Here is a 22,208-nt window from a genome sequence, read left to right as displayed (position 1 = left end):
CTCCAACACCATTCACGACCTCATCAGGGGACCTCCCACCCACAGCCTCCAACCTCATTGTTCCCCAACCCCGCACGGCCCGTTTCTATCTCCTTCCCAAAATCCACAAACCTGCCTGCCCTGGTCGACCCATCGTCTCAGCCTGCTCCTGCCCCACCGAACTCATCTCCACCTATCTGGACTCTATTTTCTCCCCTTTGGTCCAGGAACTCCCCACCTACGTCCGTGACACCACCCACGCCCTCCACCTCCTCCAGGACTTCCAATTCCCTGGCCCCCCAACACCTCATATTCACCATGGACGTCCAGTCCCTGAACACCTGCATTCCGCATGGAGATGGCCTCAAGGCCCTCCGCTTCTTCCTGTCCCGCAGGCCCGACCAGGCCCCCTCCACCAACACTCTCATCCGCCTAGCTGAACTCGTCCTCACACTCAACAACTTCTCTTTTGACTCCTCCCACTTCCTACAGACTAAGGGGGTGGCCATGGGCCCCAGCTATGCCTGCCTCTTTGTAGGTTACGTGGAACAGTCCCTCTTCCGCACCTACACAGGCCCCAAACCCCACCTCTTCCTCCGGTACATTGATGACTGTATCGGCGCCGCCTCTTGCTCCCCAGAGGAGCTCGAACAGTTCATCCACTTCACCAACACCTTCCACCCCACCCTTCAGTTCACCTGGGCCATCTCCAGCACATCCCTCACCTTCCTGGACCTCTCAGTCTCCATCTCAGGCAACCAGCTTGTAACTGATGTCCATTTCAAGCCCACCGACTCCCGCAGCTACCTAGAATACACCACCTCCCACCCACCCTCCTGCAAAAATTCCATCCCCTATTCCCAATTCCTCCGCCTCCGCCGCATCTGCTCCCACGATAAGACATTCCACTCCCGCACATCCCAGATGTCCAAGTTCTTTAAGGACCGCAACTTTCCCCCCACGGTGATCGAGAACGCCCTTGACCGCGTCTCCCGCATTTCCCGCGACACATCCCTCACACCCCGCCCCCGCCACAACCGCCCCAAGAGGATCCCCCTCGTTCTCACACACCACCCTACCAACCTCCGGATACAACGCATTATCCTCCGACACTTCCGCCATTTACAATCCGACCCCACCACCCAAGACATTTTTCCATCCCCTCCCCTGTCTGCTTTCCGGAGAGACCACTCTCTCCGTGACTCCCTTGTTCGCTCCACACTGCCCTCCAACCCCACCACACCCGGCACCTTCCCCTGCAACCGCAGGAAATGCTACACTTGTCCCCACACCTCCTCCCTCACCCCCATCCCAGGCCCCAAGATGACATTCCACATTAAGCAGAGGTTCACCTGCACATCTGCCAATGTGGTATACTGCATCCACTGTACCCGGTGCGGCTTCCTCTACATTGGGGAAACCAAGCGGAGGCTTGGGGACCACTTTGCAGAACACCTCCGCTCAGTTCGCAACAAACAACTGCACCTCCCAGTCGCAAACCATTTCCACTCCCCCTCCCATTCTCTTGATAACATGTCCATCATGGGCCTCCTGCACTGCCACAATGATGCCACCCGAAGGTTGCAGGAACAGCAACTCATATTCCGCCTGGGAACCCTGCAGCCATATGGTATCAATGTGGACTTCACCAGTTTCAAAATCTCCCCTCCCCCTACTGCATCCCTAAACCAACCCAGTTCATCCCCTCCCCCCACTGCACCACACAGCCAGCCCAGCTCTTCCCCCCCCCCCCCCCCCCCCACCCACTGCATCCCAAAACCAGTCCAACCTGTCTCTGCCTCCCTAACCGGTTCTTCCTCTCACCCATCCCTTCCTCCCACCCCAAGCCGCACCCCCAGCTACCTACTAACCTCATCCCACCTCCTTGACCTGTCCGTCTTCCCTGGACTGACCTATCCCCTCCCTACCTCCCCACCTACACTCTCTCCACCTATCTTCTTTACTCTCCATCTTCGGTCCGCCTCCCCCTCTCTCCCTATTTATTCCAGTTCCCTCCCCCCATCCCCCTCTCTGATGAAGGGTCTAGGCCCGAAACGTCAGCTTTTGTGCTCCTGAGATGCTGCTTGGCCTGCTGTGTTCATCCAGCCTCACATTTTATTATCTTGGAATCTCCGGCATCTGCAGTTCCCATTATCTCTGTGCAGAAGTGATGTTTTTTTTGTTTGAAACGTTTTCTTTGGTATATCCTTAGATACTGTTTGACTTGTTGGAATATTTCGAATTGCTTTTTGCTTTAGTAATGCCAATACTTATTTAATTAAGTATACTTCTGTAATGTTGACATTTGCGTCTAAATATGAACATTTTGGACAGTTACACCAGTTGTATAATTCAATGAAAGGAGCTTTGAACCAGAACAGAACTGTCAGCATGAATTTTCTCACTAATTATGCAAAAATGATTTCTCAAACCAAGTTACAGTTGCGATTATTAGTGACCCAATAATTGCATGCTTGCTTCCATGGCCTGTAATTCTGCTGAATAGATCAATTGCTTTGCTCTTCAGTATCTCCCCCAGCATTTAAGTTTACTGCTGCATTTGGAGAATTTTTGTGGAAGATCTCTTTTATAAATAGCTGCTTCATTTAATAACTACAATATTGTCAACAATAGCTCTCCATTGTAAACAGTGGCTGCTTATGCAATCTCAAATCCCTTCAGTTCACCTTCAATTGAAAATGTCCCCGTTCATACTACCACGAGACCTATTCATAACATCCATATTGTAGATTCTGTAACCTGTATAAAGTAAAGCTCTCTTTCTGATCAGCCAGTAAAGTATTAGTCATTGCTAAAATCAGGATATGTTGATGGCTTGTCAGCAAATGTTATCTTCACTATGGAGTTATGTTTAATTACTGACTTGAAATTATGATTACATTCCTTCATTAAAACTGTTTTACAATGCAGAAAGAGGCCTTTCAGCCTGTTGTGCTCCTCAAATGGGAATTATTACCTAATGTCAGTCTCCTTTTTTCTCCATACCCTTTCACCCTATTTTAATCCAAATAATCATTGTGCCCTCTTGAATGTCTCAACTGAACTTGTCTCCACTATTTTTGTAACTTCCTCTCCATCCGGCATGTCTGACATTTGGGTATGACATTTTTCCCATATGCATCATCTTGTCACTCTTCACAAAGCTTGATATCAGACAAATGAAGCAATGAGCCCAAGTCTCTAAATTTGTCAAAATTAGAAATATGAACATAAGATGGAATTTTCATTTTGGTGCAGAAGCTGTTTTTAGCTTGTTCAAAGATTATATAAACTAAAAAAAAATTACCAAGATTATTTTCTGAGGAAAAACCTCGACATTGCAAGTCATGACTAAAATATCTTTTGAATTTTCAATAGTGATGGGCACCGAAATAATACATTTAGTAATTGTTTAGGAGGGATGCTTTGAGGATAATGTATACAATACTTCTAAAACCTTGTAGTGAAGAAACATGCATATGTGGCAGTTGAGGTAGTTAATGGATTGCTGAAGATGCTGGTTAAAATGGATGTTTTGGTGTTTTTCGGTTTGTGGTCAACAAGTTAAGCTCCAGTCTCGATTTATGATCATATCATGAATGTACTTTCTCAGAAATCCTTGGTCAACAGATAAACTGACCCAAAACAGTAAGCAATCTCCCGAGAGTAGATTCTGATTTGTAAGCAGCACACTGGAAACCTGAATTGTGCATGTGGGTTGAAGAAATTGCAAACGAATTGATTCTTCACATTACTTAATGTTGTTGTTGTGTGTAGGAGCAAATCACCTGATTAGAGAATTAATTAATTTTTTCAGGTCTGTATTGAGTCTGCATGCATGTTTCCTCTGGGTTCATGCTAATTACTTTCATCTGTCTTTTTTTTTTGTTCTGGATTACTGCAAGCAAATGAAGGTGTCTGAATTTGAAGTACAGCTGCACTGTGAAAACTCAGAACATTCTTCAGATTGAGTTTACCTGTGCTGGAAGTAATTCCTTTTGGGTCATGGCACCATGGGAGGTTTCTGGGATAAATGTCTTGGCTGTAACTGATATATACAAAATGGATTAAGTATATCTCTGCCCAAATGCTTTGGAATCCAGTCAAGTTCTGTGAAATCTCTCTAGTGCTGTAAAATTGCACTTGGATATTTTCGGTTCCCAGTTTTTGGGGCACTTTTTGGCAGCAGCACTAACATTATTTTTTTATTAGATTCCCCTACAGTGTGGAGACAGGCCCTTCAGCCCAATGAGTCCACGCTGCCCTTTGGAGCATCTCACCCAAACCCATCCTCCTATAACCCACACACCCCTGAACATTACGGGCAATTTAGCATGGCCAATCCACCTAGCCTGCACATCTTTGGACTGTGGGAGGAAACCGGAGCACCTAGAGGAAACACACGCATACATGGGGAGAATGGCGACTGTCTGTGTGGAGTTTGCACAATGAATGCACCTACTTCTGGAAGTGATTGCAAAAGAAAAGAAATATTTTTGTGATATTGAAGTCTGAGACAGTAGCTTTTCTTCGTTGTTTTCATTCTTATAAAAAAACAGCCAGGAGTGTGAAAAATTTAAGTACATTAAAACAATCAAATTATTCATTTCTCACTTAAAGAAGAATGACGGTGCTGAACCTTAATAAAGGAAGCTACAAGGATATGAAGTGTGACTTGGCCTTGATAGACTAGGGAGAGTTACGTAAAGGGATGACAGTGGGACAGACAATGACGAGCATTCAAGGAGCGTATGGAACTGCAACAACTGTTCCTGTCTGTCGCAAATGAAAAAAGAGTAAGAGGGCCGATCCATGGCTTGCAAAGGAAATAAGAGATAGTATTTGATCCAAGGAAGGAGCATACAGATTGGCCAAGAAAAGTAGTAAATCAGAGGATTGGGAACAGCTTAGAATTCCGCAAAAGGCCCAAGCATTGATTTAAAAGGGCAAAATGGAATAAGAAAGTAAGTTTGCAGGGAGCATAAAGGCTGATACAAAGACTTTTTCTACAGGTATGTGAAGAGAAAGAGATTGGGGGAGATGTATAATAGGGGACAAAAAAGTGGCTGAGAAGCTGAATGCATACTTTGTCTTCTGTGACAGCCCAGTCAGATAACAGAATTGTTAGAGAATGTAAGATTCAGTGACAGGGAAGAGCTGAGGAAGATCTATTTACCTAATTGAGAAATAGTGCTGGGAAAATTATTGGGATTGAAGGCCAATAAGTACCCATGGCCTGATAATGTACAGACCAGAGTATTTAAGGAAGTAGTTCTAGAGAGCCATCTTCCAGGATTCTATACAGTCGGGAACAATCCCTGCAGATTGGAGGGTGGCTATTATCAATCCATTATTTAACAAAGGTGGGTGGGTAGAGAGAAAACAGGGAATTATAGACCAGTGAGCCTAACATTGGTAGTGGGGAAAATTCTCAAATCTATTCAAGGAGTTCATAGCAAAGCATTTAGAAAGCAGTGGCAGGATCAGCATGGATTTATGAAGGGGGAAATTTCTGCTTGACAAATCTGTTGGAATTGTCTGAGGATATAACAACAAGTAGAGTTGACAAGGAGGAGCCAGTCAATGTGGTATATTTGGACTTTCAGAAAGTGTTTGGCAAACTTCCTCATGAGAAATTAACCTGCAAGATTAAAGCACGTGCAACTGGTGGAAGTGTATTGAGATGGATAGGAAACTGGTTGGCAGGAAATGAAATTAATGGGTCCTTTCCAAATTGGCAGGCAGTAACTAGTGGGGTGCCACAGGGATCGGTACTAGGACCCAACTATTCACTATATGTCAATGATTTGGGTGAGGGAACAAAATATAACATTCAAGTTGGGTGAGAGGGTGAACTGTGTAGATGATACAGAGGTCCTTCATGATTTGGACAGGTTGGATAAATGGGCAAATCAGCAGATGCAGTGTAATTTGGATAAATGTTAGGCTATTCACTTTGGTAGCAAAAACAAGTCTGATTCCTACCTGATCAGAGATAATGGGAACTGCAGATGCTGGAGAATCCAAGATAACAAAATGTGAAGCTGGATGAACACAGCAGGCCAAGCAGCATTTCAGGATTGCTCTGATGAAGGGTCTAGGCCCAAAACGTCAGCTTTTGTGCTCCTGAGATGCTGCTTGGCCTGCTGTGTTCATCCAGCCTCACACTTTTATCGCAGATTCCTACCTGAATGACTGGCTGTAAGAGGGGAGTGTGCAGCAGGACCTGGGTGTCCTTCGTGCACCAGTTGCTGAAGGTTAGCATGCAAGTGCAGCAGGCAGTAAAGGTAAATAGTATGTTGGCCTTCATTGCAAGAAGTTTTGAGTACAAGAGCAGGAATGTGTTGCAGTTGTGCAGGGCCTTGGTGAGACCACACTTAGAATATTCTGTGCAGTTTTAGTCTCCTCTTCTGAAGCAGGATGTTCTTGCTCTTGGGAGTGCAGCAAGGGTTAACAAGGCTGATTCTGGGGATGGGACTCTGATGAATGAGAGACTGATTAGGTTGGGATTGTTCTTGTTGGAGCTCCGATGAATGAGGGAGGATCTCAGACATAATTCTAACAACTGGACAGGGTTGATGAAGGAAGGATGTTCCTGATGGTGGGTGTGTCCCGAACCAGGGGTCTCAGTTTGAAGATTAGGGGAGACCATTTAGGATGGAAATAGGACATTTCACCCAAAGAATGAACCTTTGGAATTTATTACTGCAGGAAGTAGTTGATGTCAAAACATTTAATGTATTCAAGAGGTGACTAGATATAGCACTTGGGGTGATTGGGATCAAAGGTTATGGGGAGAAAGCAAGGTTAGGCTTTGAGTTGGCAATCACTTGTGATTGTGAAGAATAGTGGAGCAGGTTTGAATAGCCTAATGGCTGCCTCCTGCTGTTTGTCTTCTATATTTCCATGTTTCCATGTAAAGTCTGCAGATTTCGACAGTGCCTTAAAAGCGAGAAGGTACTTTTTAATTGGTGTGTCTCATGTTTGCCACAAGCTAAACTGAAAACCTTCTACTAAAGTTAGAAGTGTCATTGTGACCAGGCAAGTGATCCAGTACACTTTACCCATGTTAGCCATCAAAGATCAACTAACAAACTTGTTCATTCCAAATCTTTTAAATCTAGTCACTCCCACTTTTCCAAATCTCTCAATGCTTTGCACACAATATTTAAATCAAGCAGGTCATTTTATTGCAGCTAGTCTTTGAATTTTTTTAACTTTTTTTTGGATTGTGGATTGGGTTGTGGATGACATTGTAGACATGCTTGCCGAGCCAGTGCGTTTGGTTGCAAACATTTCATCACCCTGCTAGGTAACATCAGTGTGCCTCCAGTGAAGTGTCAGTGTTCTGTCTCACTTGTTACTTATGAGCCTCTGTGTTTGCTGGAGTGGTATTACTTCCAGTTTTGCTTCTCAGTAGTTTGTACACAGGGTCTAGTTCAGTGTGCTTGTTGATGGAGTTCTGGTTGGAATACTAGGCCTCCAGGAATTCCCTGGCACGTCTGTATTTTCCTTGTGTGATTTATGGATGTGTTGTCCCGGTTGAATTCATGTCCCTCATTGACCTTGTGTAGTGAGACAAGGGAGAATTGACCATGTCTCTCGGTGGCTAGTTAGTGTATGTATATCCATGTAGTCAGTTTTCTTCTGGTTTGGCCTATGTAGTGTTCCCCACGGTCCTTGCTTGGTATTTTGTATATTACCCCAGTTATGCTGATTGTGGGTAGGGAATCTTTTTATGATTCGTCAGTAGTTATTGTAGAGTTGTCTTTGTGGGCTACCCTGATAGCTAGGGAACTGAGTAATCGTGTCATCTCTGAAATTCCCTTGATGTATGGTAGGATGATTTTAGGGTTCCTGTTGTGGTCTGCCTCAGAGGTCACGGTGGATTGTGCTCTTTGTGTATTGTTTCTTTTGAAGATTGCATATAAATGCTTCTGTTCTGCTTTTGTAGTTCTGGGTTGCTGCAGTGTGTTGTGGCTTGTTTTAAATAGCATCCTGATGGACTCAGTCTGTGGGCATTGGGATGGTTGCTAATGTAATTGTGCATCTGGTCTATGTGTGTTCTTTCTATATACGCTAGTCTGGAATTGCCCATTATTTTTACATTCTGTCATTATCTCCAAGAAGGGTAGTTGGTTGTTCTGTTCTCTTCGTGAATTTCATCCAAGTAAGGATGTAGTTTTATGTATTGGTGGGTTTCTTCTAATTTTGTGTGCTTAATAATGGTGTTATCTGCATATCTGATCTAAAGTATGAGTTGTATAGTGGGGAGTGCTACCCATTCTAACCTTTTTGTATTACTCCTTCTGCAGTCAGCCCTGATATTGGGGATTCCATTGGCGGTTCATTGATTTGTTTGTATATGCTATTAAATGGGAGGTGAGTTGTGAGGCATGGATCTAGTAGTTTCATGGTGTCCTAGGTTGGCTGCTTACTTGTTTTGTCTAGTAGTCACTACACTGACTATGAGAGACGTGAATTTGACTGGAACAACACCTACGTAATCCGTTCAGAGATAGTAGGGGCTGCAGATGCTGAAGAATCCAAGATAACAAAGTGTAGAGCTGGATGAGCACAGCAGGCCGAGCAGCATCAGAGGAGCAAGAAAGCTGAAGGGGAGTCCAGGCCTGAAGCGTCAGCTTTCCTGCTCCTCTGCTACTCGGCCTGCTGTCTTCATCCAGCTCTATACCTTGTTCCCTACATAGTTACACAAGCTGAACAGACGCACCAAAGAATTCCTGGAGGCCTGGTATTCCAACGGGAGCTTCGTTAACAAACACATTGGTTTGTGCACAAGGTGTAATTCACTGAGAAACAAAACTAGAAGTAATACCAACTACCCCACAAAATTGAGGCACGTAAATAACAAGCGAGAGAACACAGGCACTTCACTGGATGACTGTTACTGAGCAAGGTGACAAAATGTTTGCAACCAAACCCACTGGCTCAGTGAGCATGTCTACAGCCTCATTGTCTTTGTATTGCCGTTGATGCAAATGCAGCCTCACTGGCCTTCCAATAGAAGTGGACTTAATCATGGGTATCACAGTACTTCAGCACCATCATGGTACGCACTTGTTTTGTTCTTATGAAAGCCACTTGTTATGTTCTGTAAGACCACTGTAGTTTAGCAGTAAGCATGTATAAGATTCACACTCTGGCAAATTGGTGAAAGCTTTGCCAAATAGTTCACAATTTGAGCAGAATGTTGCCTATCTTTTGCATGTTTCTCTGTATCACCGCTACAGCTCTCCATTGTCAGAATCTGGCCAAATTCCTTTACCCTATGTGCATTATCTACTTTTCATGTAAAGATGCTAGTGTTGAACTGAGATAACGGGAACTGCAGATGCTGGAGAATTCCAAGATAATAAAATGAGAGGCTGGATGAACACAGCAGGCCAAGCAGCACCTCAGGAGCACAAAAGCTGATGTTTCGGGCCTGGACCCTTCTAGTCAACATGCAAACATCTTGGTGTTTGCTGACTTCCACGACAACTGCATGTTTTAAGCAGTAAGCATGCAAATAGGTGCACGTTTCAGTAGCAGGCCTAATTTTGTGCTGTTAATGTCACTTAAAGCTACCTGCCTGGCACAAGACGGGAGTGCATTCTGCTGAGAACAGGTCACAGTAAAGGAACAAGGACATTGATTATGGCAGAGCAGAGAAGAAGCAGTGCACAAAGATTTGGCATCTAGAGCATGGGACAAATTTGATGCAGATGGCTGATCTCCCAAGAGGAAGAAATTATGCAGAAATTCTGTCCAGGAGTAAGAAGCATGTGCATGCATTGCATTTGAATTCTGGAAGTGAAACAGGATTGCAATTGTATTATACATAAAAATTATATTTCCAAGTCTGTCAGCTACAAAATGCAGTGCAGGCTTCAAGTTACAAATACACTTAATTGCTGGAAAGTGTATACATTATCTGGAAATTCTTGAGGGATTAGATTGAGAGAAACATCAGTATTTCCCTTGTGGCTTCAGGATGTCACTGTCATTGAACAAAAGTCTGAAATCTGCTCTTATGATCACATTGGCCAATTGCCCCAGTAAGGAGCTAGGGAGTCAAGAAGTCCCCCTGCACTGGTGAAGCAGCTAGTTGTCTTTAGAGGTGTATGACAATATACCCCAGGATGGAGGAACCCTTTCTCAAACTTTAAATTTTTAAGGTAAAAGAGCAATAGCCTTAGCAGCCAGACCTGAACTAGGGAAAGGGAATCTCTTCCATCGGGTGATCTATTTGCTGGGTCAAAGGACATGAAAACAGGCAATGGTCCTTGACCTGTGAGGAGTGCTGGATCCTCTTCTGAGAGATTGCACCTGAGTAGTTCCAGTAACACCTCCAAGGGACGTGGATGACTAAGGGAAAATTCCAATATGCATTGACTATGGTTGCTTGCAGTTGTTTCAAAAGTGAGTCCCAGTAGTTATGACTAAGATAATTGTTCATCATTAAAACAAATTAGCTGGTTCATTTATCAGCCTAAGCCTGAGTTTTAGATAACTGTTAAATAACATTTGCACCACAAGTGCCAGGTATGACCATCTCCAAGACACAATTTAACCTTTGTCCCTTGACATTCAATTGTATCACCACTCCATCCACCACTTTCAATATCTTAAGGGTCTTAGAACATAGAACAATACAGCACAGAACAGGCCCTTTGGCCCTTGATGTTGCGCCACCTATGAACTAATCTAAACCCCTCCCCTTACACTATCCCATCCTTATCCAAATGCTTGTCCAAGGACTGTTTAAATGCCCCTAATGTGGCTGAGTTAACTATGTTGGCAGGTAGGGTGTTCCATGCCCTTACCACTCTGAGTAAAGAACCTGCCTCTGACATCTGTCTTAAACCTATCGCCCCTCAATTTGTAGCTATGCCCCCTTGTACAAGCAGAAGTCATCATCCTCGGAAAAAGACTCTCACTGTCCACCCTATCTAATCCTCTGGTCATCTTGTATGTCTCTATTAAATCCCCTCTTAGCCTCCTTCTCTCCAATGAGAACAGACCCAAGTCCTTCAGCCTTTCTTCATAGGGCCTGTGCTCCAGACCAGGCAACATCCTGGTAAATCTCCTCTGCACCTTTTCCAATTCATCCACATCCTTCCTGTAATGGGGTGACCAGAACTGTACACAGTATTCCAAATGAAGCTGCACTAGTGTTTTCTACAGTTGCAGCATGACTTTTTGTTGACTTCAAACTATACTAGACTTGCCATACAAATATTGTGGCTGCAAGAGCAGGTCTGAGGCTTAGCATTTTTGGTGAGTAACACACTGCTTAACTCTCCAAAGCCTGTCCACCATCTACAAGGCAATTCAGGAGTGTGTTGGAATATTTCCTCACTTGCCTAAATGGCTGTCAGTCTAACAATGCTAAAGAAGCATGATACCTTACGGGGCAAAATCACCTGCTTGGTAGGCACTGCAACCACAAATATTCACTTCCTCCACTAACAATACTGAGCAGGTGTAGGTACCATCTACAAGATGTACTGCAGAAATTTGAGTGCTCCTTATACATCACCTGCCAAAAATGTGACCAGTACTATTTTGGAAGAAAGCAGCGGATACGCGGGATCACTACCATCTGCAAGTTCCCCTCCAAGCCACTCACCATCCTGACTTGGAAATATCGCCTTTTCCAGTGATGCTGGGTCAAAACATTGGAACTCCCTCCCTAATAATGTTGTGGTGTCCCTATAACAAATGGAGGGTTGGCACCTCACCACCAACAGGGATAACCTAGGAACAGGCAATAAATGTTAGCCTAGCCAGTGATGCTGCATGTTGAGTGAATTAGAGTTGGTGTTATTGTTCTTGATTGCTTCCACAAGAGTTCATAATCTGTTATTAAAACAATTATTGAAAGATCGGCTATCTGAGAGGTGATGAATACAAATAGTTGCTTTTGTAAATGGTTAAGAATGAGAGGATTTAAATGGCTTCTATGTATGTAATGGATACTTATTTATTTGATTTCACCTCAGAATGGCTGTGAACATCTGCCCATGGTAAGTACAGAATGAGTTGCCTTGGGTGCAAAGATGAAGTTTTCTATATTGATGTCATGACTTGGTGCTGAGTTGTTATAGGCTACAAGGGATCCTGGGAGTAGGTGGTGTGTCCTAGGTTGCCATGGAGGTTATGGAGGCTTTGAATGCTTAGCTTGTAATGAATGAGGGTGGGGGCTTGTTGCCCTCATGCTCAACAGAACGACTTGCAGAATTCCTGTGTGTGTGTGTGTGTGTGTGTGTGTGTGTGTGTGTGTGTGTGTAAAGTGAGAAAGAGAAGTTTCTCCTGAATCTGTCCTGCACTAGACTTCAAATGGAAATTTTGCCTTTTTGAGGCAAGTGAATCAAGCTAAGAAATTTCCTGACCTCCAATTACAGATCTTAGTGAAAATCTCTCAATGCATGGAATAGCTCTTCTATACTGAATCATGCTATGATCTTTTCAATAAAGGTAAGTTGTGTCTACCTATAGCATGTTTGATAACATGGATGACTTGGTGTGGTTTTAAAATGTATGTAGTTACAGCCAGTAATGAGTCCAACATGATTGCCAATGTTTCAAACAATGCCTGTATATATTTGTTTTATTAACTTGTACCATCAGTACTGCTGTTGTGCTGATACTTCTATTATAGCTTCAGCACTGTATCAACCCTGTACAGCTGCAATATAGACCTGTTTTGGCACACTCCCAGATCCAAGAACTGCAATGGGAATCCTGCCAATTGGTGACTTTAACAGGGAAACTCATGAATGAATTCATGTGTGGTTGTAGCAGCATTAGCAACAATACTTCCAGATTTATACAAGCATGTTTTGGATAAACTAGTTTGAGGTGCATATGATATATATAGGCAGAGTGTATAGACTTTGAATATATTCAAATAGTTTCTGTCCCTCCAGAAGGGTAGATGTGTTCTCTTCAATATATATAATACACCTAGATTTCAAACTGGAGTTTAAAATCTCATTGTAATTTAAAACTCTACAGCTTGTTCACTGTCTATCCACTGTTTAATGGAAATGTATGTTTTGACGGAATGTGCACAGATTTAGTTTTCATCTGATTGCACAATTGTTAGTTTAGTTTAAATACATTCTTATTTAAACAGCAATTTAAATTGCTGTTTGGGATGCACCAAAAACAGAACATTTAAAAAGCTATTACATGTACTGATGCAGGGAAGGGAATGAGGATGGAGGAATCTGGGGTTTGATTGCAGAGACATCAAATTTATCAGGATTTCCCATCATTACGCCCCGATAATGATGGTCTCTGGTATTTGCGTACATGAAGTCAAATCCAGAAATCCATAACGCTTTGCAATTCTATAGTTCTCTATGGATCACAATATTAAAATGACCTTTAATCAACTTAAAATTAATTGAACAGATAAGAACTGACCATTTTTGCTATTCATCTTGCAATAAAGGTATTTGAGTTGCATGTTGGTGAATAAGGTGTAACTGAGATTTTAGTGCTCGTAATTACTCATAAAACCACCAGCCCTGAAACATAACTTCATAAGTGTTAAATTTCTCTCATTCTTTCGACTATTTCTAAAGGTTTTTCCCTTATTTCCAGCTTCTACATGAATCCCACATCCATCTGAATCTCACATTTCACTCTCCCTGTGAAATCTAAGTGAACAATAGCCAATATATTTTAGTCCTTCAACTGCTATCTGAGTATGTCAGTGTTTGGCTGTTTTGATGACACACTATTGCTGGAAATAAGCCCTTGAGCCGGTAGCAAATTCAAACTAACATTGAGAGAAGGGGAAATCAAGCAACCCAACTGGTTAAATCTGTTGTATCATTAACATCAGGAATAAGTTGTATAAGTACTGAACGTAAAATCTGGCAAGTGGTGAACGAAGCCAGAGAAACCACCCTTATTTGTAACAGTTTTGTGGTCTGCTTTAAACTATACTTCGTTTGCAGTTTTGATAACCATTACTTCTCTGGTCATCTGAAGGAAACCAAACTTTTCAGAATCTGTGCAAACAGCAATTGATATGTTTGAGTTAATTATTTTTACTTATACATCTTAATTGAATTAAAAATGTTTAAAATACTTTCAACAGTACCATTATAGCTTTCTATTTTGCAGGAAAATGAACTCTTAATTGCTGCCGTGCGTAGGTTTTTTTAGTGGACCAATGCTAGGTGTTCTAGTTTGAGGGGTATATAACGCAACCTGCTATTAACATTGACATGTCCACTTAGCAATATTCATAAACACTTTTTAAAATGTACATTGATAATGGACATTGGTTGATCAGTAAACAAATTTACATTGCCAGCATTGTTTTCAACTATTTTTCAGTTATGGTAAAAAAGAGGAATGTGTGCTTTAGTTAAATTAAGTAACACAGTATCCCAGTATATTTGCCAGTTGAAATATTTAACACTTTAAAGTATGTGTATTTCAGTGAATTGTATAACCTACCTAGCTTATATCCTAGTTCCATAACCATAAGTTAAACGTGGACTCTCTCTAACAAGTGTTTAATGTACGAATTTGATTTTTGGTGACAGTTTCACACAAAATTCAGAACCATAAAAGTTAATAAGCAATTTGAGCCTTTAATTCTGAATATTTTCAGTTCCTAATTTGAATACAGCATTCAGGGTTCTGTTTTTGAATAAAATAAAATATCCTTTTGACAATGTGTTTACAGTATGGTGGTAGAATTTTTCCTGTAAAACTGGTTGTTTAACTTGACCAATATTTGCAACATGGAGTTCTATTGAAAATGAAACTCCATTAATTACTCTATTCATAATTCTACTGGCTTGAATTTTGCAGATGAGTGTGTCAGGGTTTTCCCCAATCTCTAAAGGAAACTAACATAAAGATTGTACACCCTCTGGTGCTGACTTTTCTCTACTCCCAACAGCCATTTTTTTTCTTTACCACTGCCAAGGGAAGCTGTAAGTGCTTTTGTATTAGTGATGTCATCAAGCAAATATAACCAAACACATCGCTAGATTCTATCAAGGAATCCAGAAGTTAAAACTGTTGAAATGCTCAATTTTCAAACTTTTATGTTTTACAGGTAGGGAGAAATTATTGGGGCATGTACATGGGTTTAAGGTGGAAGATAATACTTTATTTTCTTCAAGCTTTATAGCATTTTAGACATCAAAATGTTATTTTCAACAAGTAAAACTAGAATTAAGTTTATTGTATATTGCTCCTGTACAGAGATACTGGAGTACAATGTAAAGTGTACAAAATCTTGGAGACAAAGTAGAAAAAAAGGTTAAAATTTGAACATTACAGTCCATCTTGGTGGGTAAGATGGGGGTGGGGGGTGGAAAATGAGGAATTGCAGTCTGCCTTTAGCCATAGGCCTGCAGATGCTCTATGCTGGGCTTACCTGCACTGGATTCAATGTTGCTGCATGTGAATCAGTGCCACCCCCACCTCTGCCCCTGCTGGGCACTGATTCCTTCGTGATGCCATCTTGCTGACTGCTAGAATTCACCCTGGCTTGCCAGCCACTTTGCAGATTTCCAGAATCCTGGTCTGGAACAACACCGAGACCTCAAGATGCTTCCACACTCCAGACCTCCAAGAAACTATGGCAGCATTGCACCAGCTGCCTTGTGCCAAAGTTCGACTCCAGGCCCTCAAGCGCTGCCATAGCTACTGCCTCCATGACCAAAGTCCCTCCAGAAGGTAAAGTGGAACCAAAACACAATCTTAAAATAAAAGTCCTTAGGGCGGCTCAGTGGTAAATGCAGCGATGTGCTTCTGAGATTTTATAAAGTTCTTCTAGTTAGGCCCCATTTAGAATACCGTGTCCAATTTTGGGCCCTACATCTCAGGAAGAACACTTTGGCACTGGAGCGTGTCCAGTGGAGATTCACATGGATGATCTGTGGAATGGTAGGCGTAACATACGATGAACAGCTGAGGATCCTGGGATTATATTCATTAGAGTTTAGAAGGTTAAGGGGAGATCTAATAGAAACTTACAAGATAATGCATGGCTTAGAAAGGGTGGACGCTGGGAAGTTGTTTCCGTTAGATGGGGAGACTCTGATCTGTGGGCACAGCCTTAGAATTAGAGGGGGTCAATTTAGAAGGGAAATGAGACATTTCTTCAGCCAGAGAGTGGTGGACCTGTAGAATTCATTGCCACTGAGCGCAGTAGAGGCCAGGATGGTAAAGTCTTCAAGGCAGAGATTGGTAAATTCTTGATCTTGCAAGAAATTAAGGGTTACCGGGAGAGTGCAGGTAAGCGAAATTGAAATGCTGATCAGCTATGATTAAATGGCCGAGGGGACTCGATTGGCCGAGTGGCCATACTTCCACTCGTTATGATCTTATGGTTAGCACTGCTGCCTCACAGAGCCAAGGACCTGTGTTCAATTCTAGCCTTGGGCGACTGTGTGGAGTTTGTATGCTCTCGTGTGTGTTCCCTGGGTGTGCTGGTTTCCTCCTATGGTCCAAAGAGATACAAGTTAGGTGGATTGGCCATGCTAAATTGGCCTTAGTGTCCAGGTATGTGCTTGTTAGATGACTAGCAATGGGAAATACAGGAATAATGAGTCTGGGTGGGATATTCTTCAGAGTAGGTGTGGATTTGTTGGGCCAAATGGCCTGTTCCCACGCTGTGGAGAATTCTGATTCTATGAAAAGCAGTCTGAGTAGATGAGGTCTGGTTCAAGAGCCCTACTGCCATGTTGAAAGTTGGTGGGGGGTGGTGGTGAGAAACTCACTCATGTTCAGTTTGGATTAGCAGGCCTATCTACATTGCCTGGAACTTTGATCCACTTCTTTCTAAGAAGCTTTAAGGCTACTAACCACTCGTCTTGCCTCACGTAGTCCTTATGCTCTGTCCCATGCCAATTCCATAGCCACTCGTTTTGCTATCCTTAACGGTGAGACCCCATGAGCTGCTTTGGGATAGGAGGAAAAAAAACTATAAAATACTCTTGGAAGCATAGTTTTTTAAAAACCCCACCTATTCATAATATCCATCCAATACTTATATCCCTCCAGTGGTTAAGCTAGTATAAAAATGTTTCGATCTAACAGTTACATCAAAAATGGCTGATTCTTTGACCTGTTCAAACTGTGAATTCAGAAATTTTGCTTAGTGTTTTTAAACTCCTCCAAGCAATTGTATGACTACTTGCTGCCTTTGTGAAATGTCATTAAATAATTCTATTAATACCATTTCCATTGTTTTCATTGTTTTATCTTTCTTGGTCCTGGTGGCAAGTCATTTGATGCAGCCCAATAGTGCTTTTCACTGACCACTTAAGCCTGTTTATTTTTTAAAATTGGAGAGCAAATGATTTAACCATGTCAGATAATGACACATTAATGCATCAGCTTAAGACTTTGTGCAAAGGAACACAATCCATAGCAATCAAATGCAGTCTGTTTTAATTCGGCTGTAAGTTCAAATGGCCCTGCTGATGTAAATTCATCTCTCACTTCTGGCTGCTGGCAAACTTGTGATGTATTCTGCAATTTATATTTGTATTAAAAATAGTATTTTGAAGGAGCAACATGGTTTTCTGTTTGCCTGAAGGAATTATTGTTTTTTTTTGTAGCATGATGATTTTAACAAAAATAGTTTGAGTTTTCAGAACTAATGAGTTTTTATTTGCCTTGTGATGGCTTATGATCCAGCCAGGTAAGCAAGTAAGGACTGTTAGAAAGCTCGGGACTTGTTTCTGTACTATTAAAACCAAAGTTGCATCATTACAAGCTTAGTTTTGATTAGACACACCTCATTAAAATCACACTGAAACAACACTATGATCTTATCAAGCCAAACTGGAAGAGGCTGGTAGGGAGGAGGTAAGTGCTTGACTTTTCTGTATCCAAGTTCTTGATATTTAAAGATGCTCTGCAAAGACTGGCCCCTATGTTCATTGCAGCACAGTCAATTTGGCAGTCTGAGTCAATGCTAGCTTGCTGTAGAGTGGTTAAATTAGATCAATCTTAGTCCTGTAAATCCATTTTTGGTCAAGTGCACATGCAATATCTTTAATTTTAATTATTCATTGGGCTAGAGTTAAAGTAACCCATCATAAAGGGCATGGCAGCTGAGTCCACATCTTGTTGGAAGAAGCCCCAGTGGTGAGATCTGTATCCCTAATTTAAGTTTGAGGGTAACTGCTTGTGGGATGTTGATTCATTTGAGCCAGTTGATACCATCTCTGGGCTGATCGCAATTTAGAGGTGGCTAAGGAATCAAATGGGAGGTTGCATCAGTCTCTTGAGCCCTTGGAAAATTGGTCATTTAAAATTGTCAATTTTGCAGCAGCCTTCCACTGCTAGAAGTAGAGATTCACCCCCCCCCCACTCCCAATCAGACTATCTTGACCTTAATCATCTCTTTCCTGTGATCCTTAGCCCCCCCCTCGCACCCCTCCGCAACTGCCACCACAATTACCACTACCACTCTCTCATTTTCAGCCACTTTCACCGGAGTCCCTGAGCAAACGTGAGCCTCCAGGGTTCATTTCTACTAGTGGCTACTGCAGCAGTACACTCCCATTGGCTGGCAGGTCTGTCTGTCTGTCTCTCCCCTCTTTCCCCCCCCCCCCCCCCCCCCGCCTTCCTTCCCACTTCTCAGGAGCACAAAGGCTGCCGATTTGTGCCTAGACCCTTCATCAGAGAAGGGGATGGGGTGGGGGCTCTGGAATAAATGGGGGGGAGAGAGACGGAGGCAGACCGAAGATGGAGAGGAGGGGATAGGTCAGTCCAGGGAAAACTGACAGGTCAAGGAGGTGGGAGGAAGAACAGGTTTTCAAAATCTCCCCTTCCCCCACCACAATCCCAAAACCAGCCCAGCTCTTCCCCCTCTTCCTCTTCTCTTTTCTCCCCCCCCCCCCCCACTGCATCCCAAAACCAGCCCAGCCTGTCTCTGCCTCCCTAACCTGTTCTTCCTCTCACCCATCCCTTCCTCCCACCCCAAGCCGCACCTCCACTTCCTACCTACTAACTCATCCTGCCTCCTTGACCTGTCCGTCTTCCCTGGACTGACCTATCCGCTCCCTACCTCCCCACCTATACTCTCCTCTCCACTTATCACCTTTTCTCTCCATCTTCGGTCTACCAGCCCCTCTCTCTTCCTATTTATTCCAGAGCCCTCACCCCATCCCCCTCTCTGAAGGGTCTAGGCCTGAAATGGCAGCTTTTGTGCCCCTGAGATGCTGCTTGGCCTGCTGTGTTCATCCAGCTTCACACTTTATTATCTTGGATTCTGTAGCATCTGCAGTTCCCATTATCTCTAGTTTCTGAATGTCACTTGATTCATTTCATTTAGGTTTCCCACTGAACTAATGTGCTTCCCAAATCCTTCCACTTTTTTTATAGGCAGTATGTTCCAGGCCACGAAGGACCTGCTTGCTACATTTAAAAGTAGTTCCATCCACATTTCCACCTTTTTTTGTCTTTATTTGCTCAAAATCTTAAATATGTCCTCACTGGTCTTTGTGCTAACAGGTAATGGGAATGGCTTTGCATTGCCTACCTTAATCTAAACCTGTCACTTTTGTTCACGTGTGCCTCTGCCCCTGCATATCTTGCAACTTTGTAGATTAAATCATTTTTCCTATTGAAACATTCTGGTAAATTCCACCTACCAGCTGAAGGCCCCTCACACCCATTCCAAAGTGTAGTGACCAGAAATGATTGTAATACCCTGGATGTGAACTGTGGGTTTCGGGTTCAGTATAATTTTCCTACTTTATACTGAACACCATAATTTTATAAAAGAGATTCAATTTTCTTTTATAAATTCCTTTGTGTCTTGACACCTTCATAGACGTGTAGATGAACCCACAGGTTCCTTCGTTCTTGCAGACCTTTAGACTACCATTTTAAGTTTGTCTTTCTCAATTCTGCCAATACAAAGTACCTCACTTCTCATTTTAAAACCATGGGATGTGGGAGCCAATGAATTTATCAAGTCTGCTCTACCTTTTCAATGAGATCACGGCTGATTTGACCATCCATGTTTCGATTTTCATAGTTATCCCCAGAACTCATCATTGCCTTAATGATTAGAAATCTGCTTTTGACAGCCTTGATAGCCCCCTGCAGTAAAGAATTCAACCGATTCACTACCCTCAAATGTTTCTATAGCTCTTTCTGAAACTCCTTACCAAGATTTGTCCTTTGTTCCTACCCTGCATCACAGTAGGAAGCAACCACTCTGCATCTGCGTCTACCCTACAAGCCCCTAAGAATCTTATGGTGTCAGGTCTCTTCTGATTCTCCTAAACTTCCTGCGTACAGACCCAACCTTTTCATCCTGTCCTGTATAAGAAAATCCCTCCATACCCTGGATCAACCTACTGAACCTTCGCTGAACTGCTTCCAGTGCCAGATTGCTCTTTTTTAGATAAAGGGACCAAAACTCTTCCCAGCATTCCAGCTTTGGCTTGACCAGTGCCTTGTATGATCTAAGCAAAATCTTCTGTTTCAAAAGGAGTGAAATATAAAAAAGGACAACATTTGCATTCCCTGATACCTACTAAATTTAGTATGCAGGCTTTTTTGTGATTTTTGCATTAAGGCTCCCACATCCATCTGCTGTATCTTTTACAGTATTTCCCCATTCAAATATAATTTAAATATTTCTCTATTAAATTCCATTTGCTTGCCAATTCTGCTAAACCATTTGTTCTGTGATCAATTGATGTCTTCCCCACTTCCTACAATTGGAGATTTTGGTAAAGTTTGAAATTTTACTTGTATTTTTGTGTGCAACTATCCGAAGTTTTGCATAAGTAACCAAGTACAATTCTAGCACAAATGCTTGAACATCACTGTCAATCACCGACAGTTTGAAAACCAACTAATTGCAATTCAATACTTTGTCCTTAAGTCAATATTTTTACGCCAGGTGTCCTTGTATTTGCGCTTCCAAGAGCCTGAATTTTGTTAACCAGGTTTTTAATGTGGTACATTTTCAAAGCCTTCCTTAAGATCCATACAAACAATTACATTTGTATTCTTTTCATCAAATGTTTGTTTGTTTTGTTTACTTCAGGTAAGTTTGAAAACTAATTTTTTTTTCGCTCTTGCGCTCGCTCTTCTTTCTTTCACGCGCCCCCGCCCCCCCCCCCTTCACATGATGGCTGTCTTCTATAGAGGCCCTCAAATGTGCACTCTTTATTATCAACTGTGGATCCCCTCTAGCATCCTTGACAGGACCTTTAGCTGTGTCTGACCCATCTTCCAGAATTCTGTCGTCCTCCCTTCTCTTCCCTCCCACAACAATAATAAGATCCCCTAGTCCTCCCTTACTGCCCCATTAGATTTTGCATCATAAGCTACCATTTCCAACACCTCTAACAAGGTGCCATAACCAGGCGCACACTTCCCACTCTCCCTTGTCAGCATTCCACAGGGACCATTACCACTGGGACATCCTGGTCCACTCTGACTCTGTTCCGAACAGCAGCCCCCCACACCTCTATGGCACATTCCCATGCATTCATAGAAAAGTAATGGCTGCCATTTACCACCTTCTTTCTTGCTATTCATAGGCCCAGGCTTGCCTCCTAGGTGAAGCAGCAGTTTATCTGCTCTTTATTTAACCAAATCTACTGTATTTGCTGCTACTTCTGTGGTGTCCTGCTTTGGGAAATAAAGTGCAGTCAGGGTGACTGCTTTGCTTTTCAGAACATCTTCATTCTGTATGTAAAAATTACCTCCAAGCATCATTCCTGCCTGTTCAAGTGTTCCCAAGTCAACATTTTTTTGCCACAGGCTTGCTGCAATAGCAAATGTAAGCTTGAAGAACAATCTCATTTTTACCCCTTTGGGACCCTGCAGCCTCCAGGACATGCACTGAATGCAATAATTTGAGAGCCTGACTTGCATCAATGTTTTTACCCACACCTGTCATGACCGTATGTTGCTTTCCATAAAACCAACCCATTGTCACCCACTCTGTCCTGTTATTACACTAAATGGGTTGCTTTCAATACAGCTTACTCATTCTTTTCCATGTTCAGCTGTCATTATCACCTTTTTAAAGTTTCTCTTGTTGTGGCCTGTAATCAAAAATTCCCTCATTTGCCTACCTCTTTCTTATCGCTCATTTATTTTGTTCCCCACCCACCCAGAACTTGGCTTCAGCATAAATATCACTTCCCTTAGCAACTTCACCAGAATCTATTTCAGCTGAACTTGAAATGATAATCCTGCTTTCA

The 22,208-nt window shown here is 42.6% G+C and overlaps 1 protein-coding gene across 8 annotated transcripts in view; it reads left to right on the top strand.

Annotated features, from left to right (window-relative positions):
• fat3a (FAT atypical cadherin 3a) overlaps nt 1–22,208 on the top strand; it is an 808,281-nt gene that overhangs the window by 186,758 nt on the left and 599,315 nt on the right. The window lies entirely within an intron of this gene.

This window comes from Stegostoma tigrinum, chromosome 6, assembly GCF_030684315.1.
Source record: "Stegostoma tigrinum isolate sSteTig4 chromosome 6, sSteTig4.hap1, whole genome shotgun sequence".
Taxonomy (NCBI): Eukaryota; Metazoa; Chordata; class Chondrichthyes; order Orectolobiformes; family Stegostomatidae; genus Stegostoma; species Stegostoma tigrinum.
This window is presented reverse-complemented; position numbering and strand designations above follow the sequence as displayed.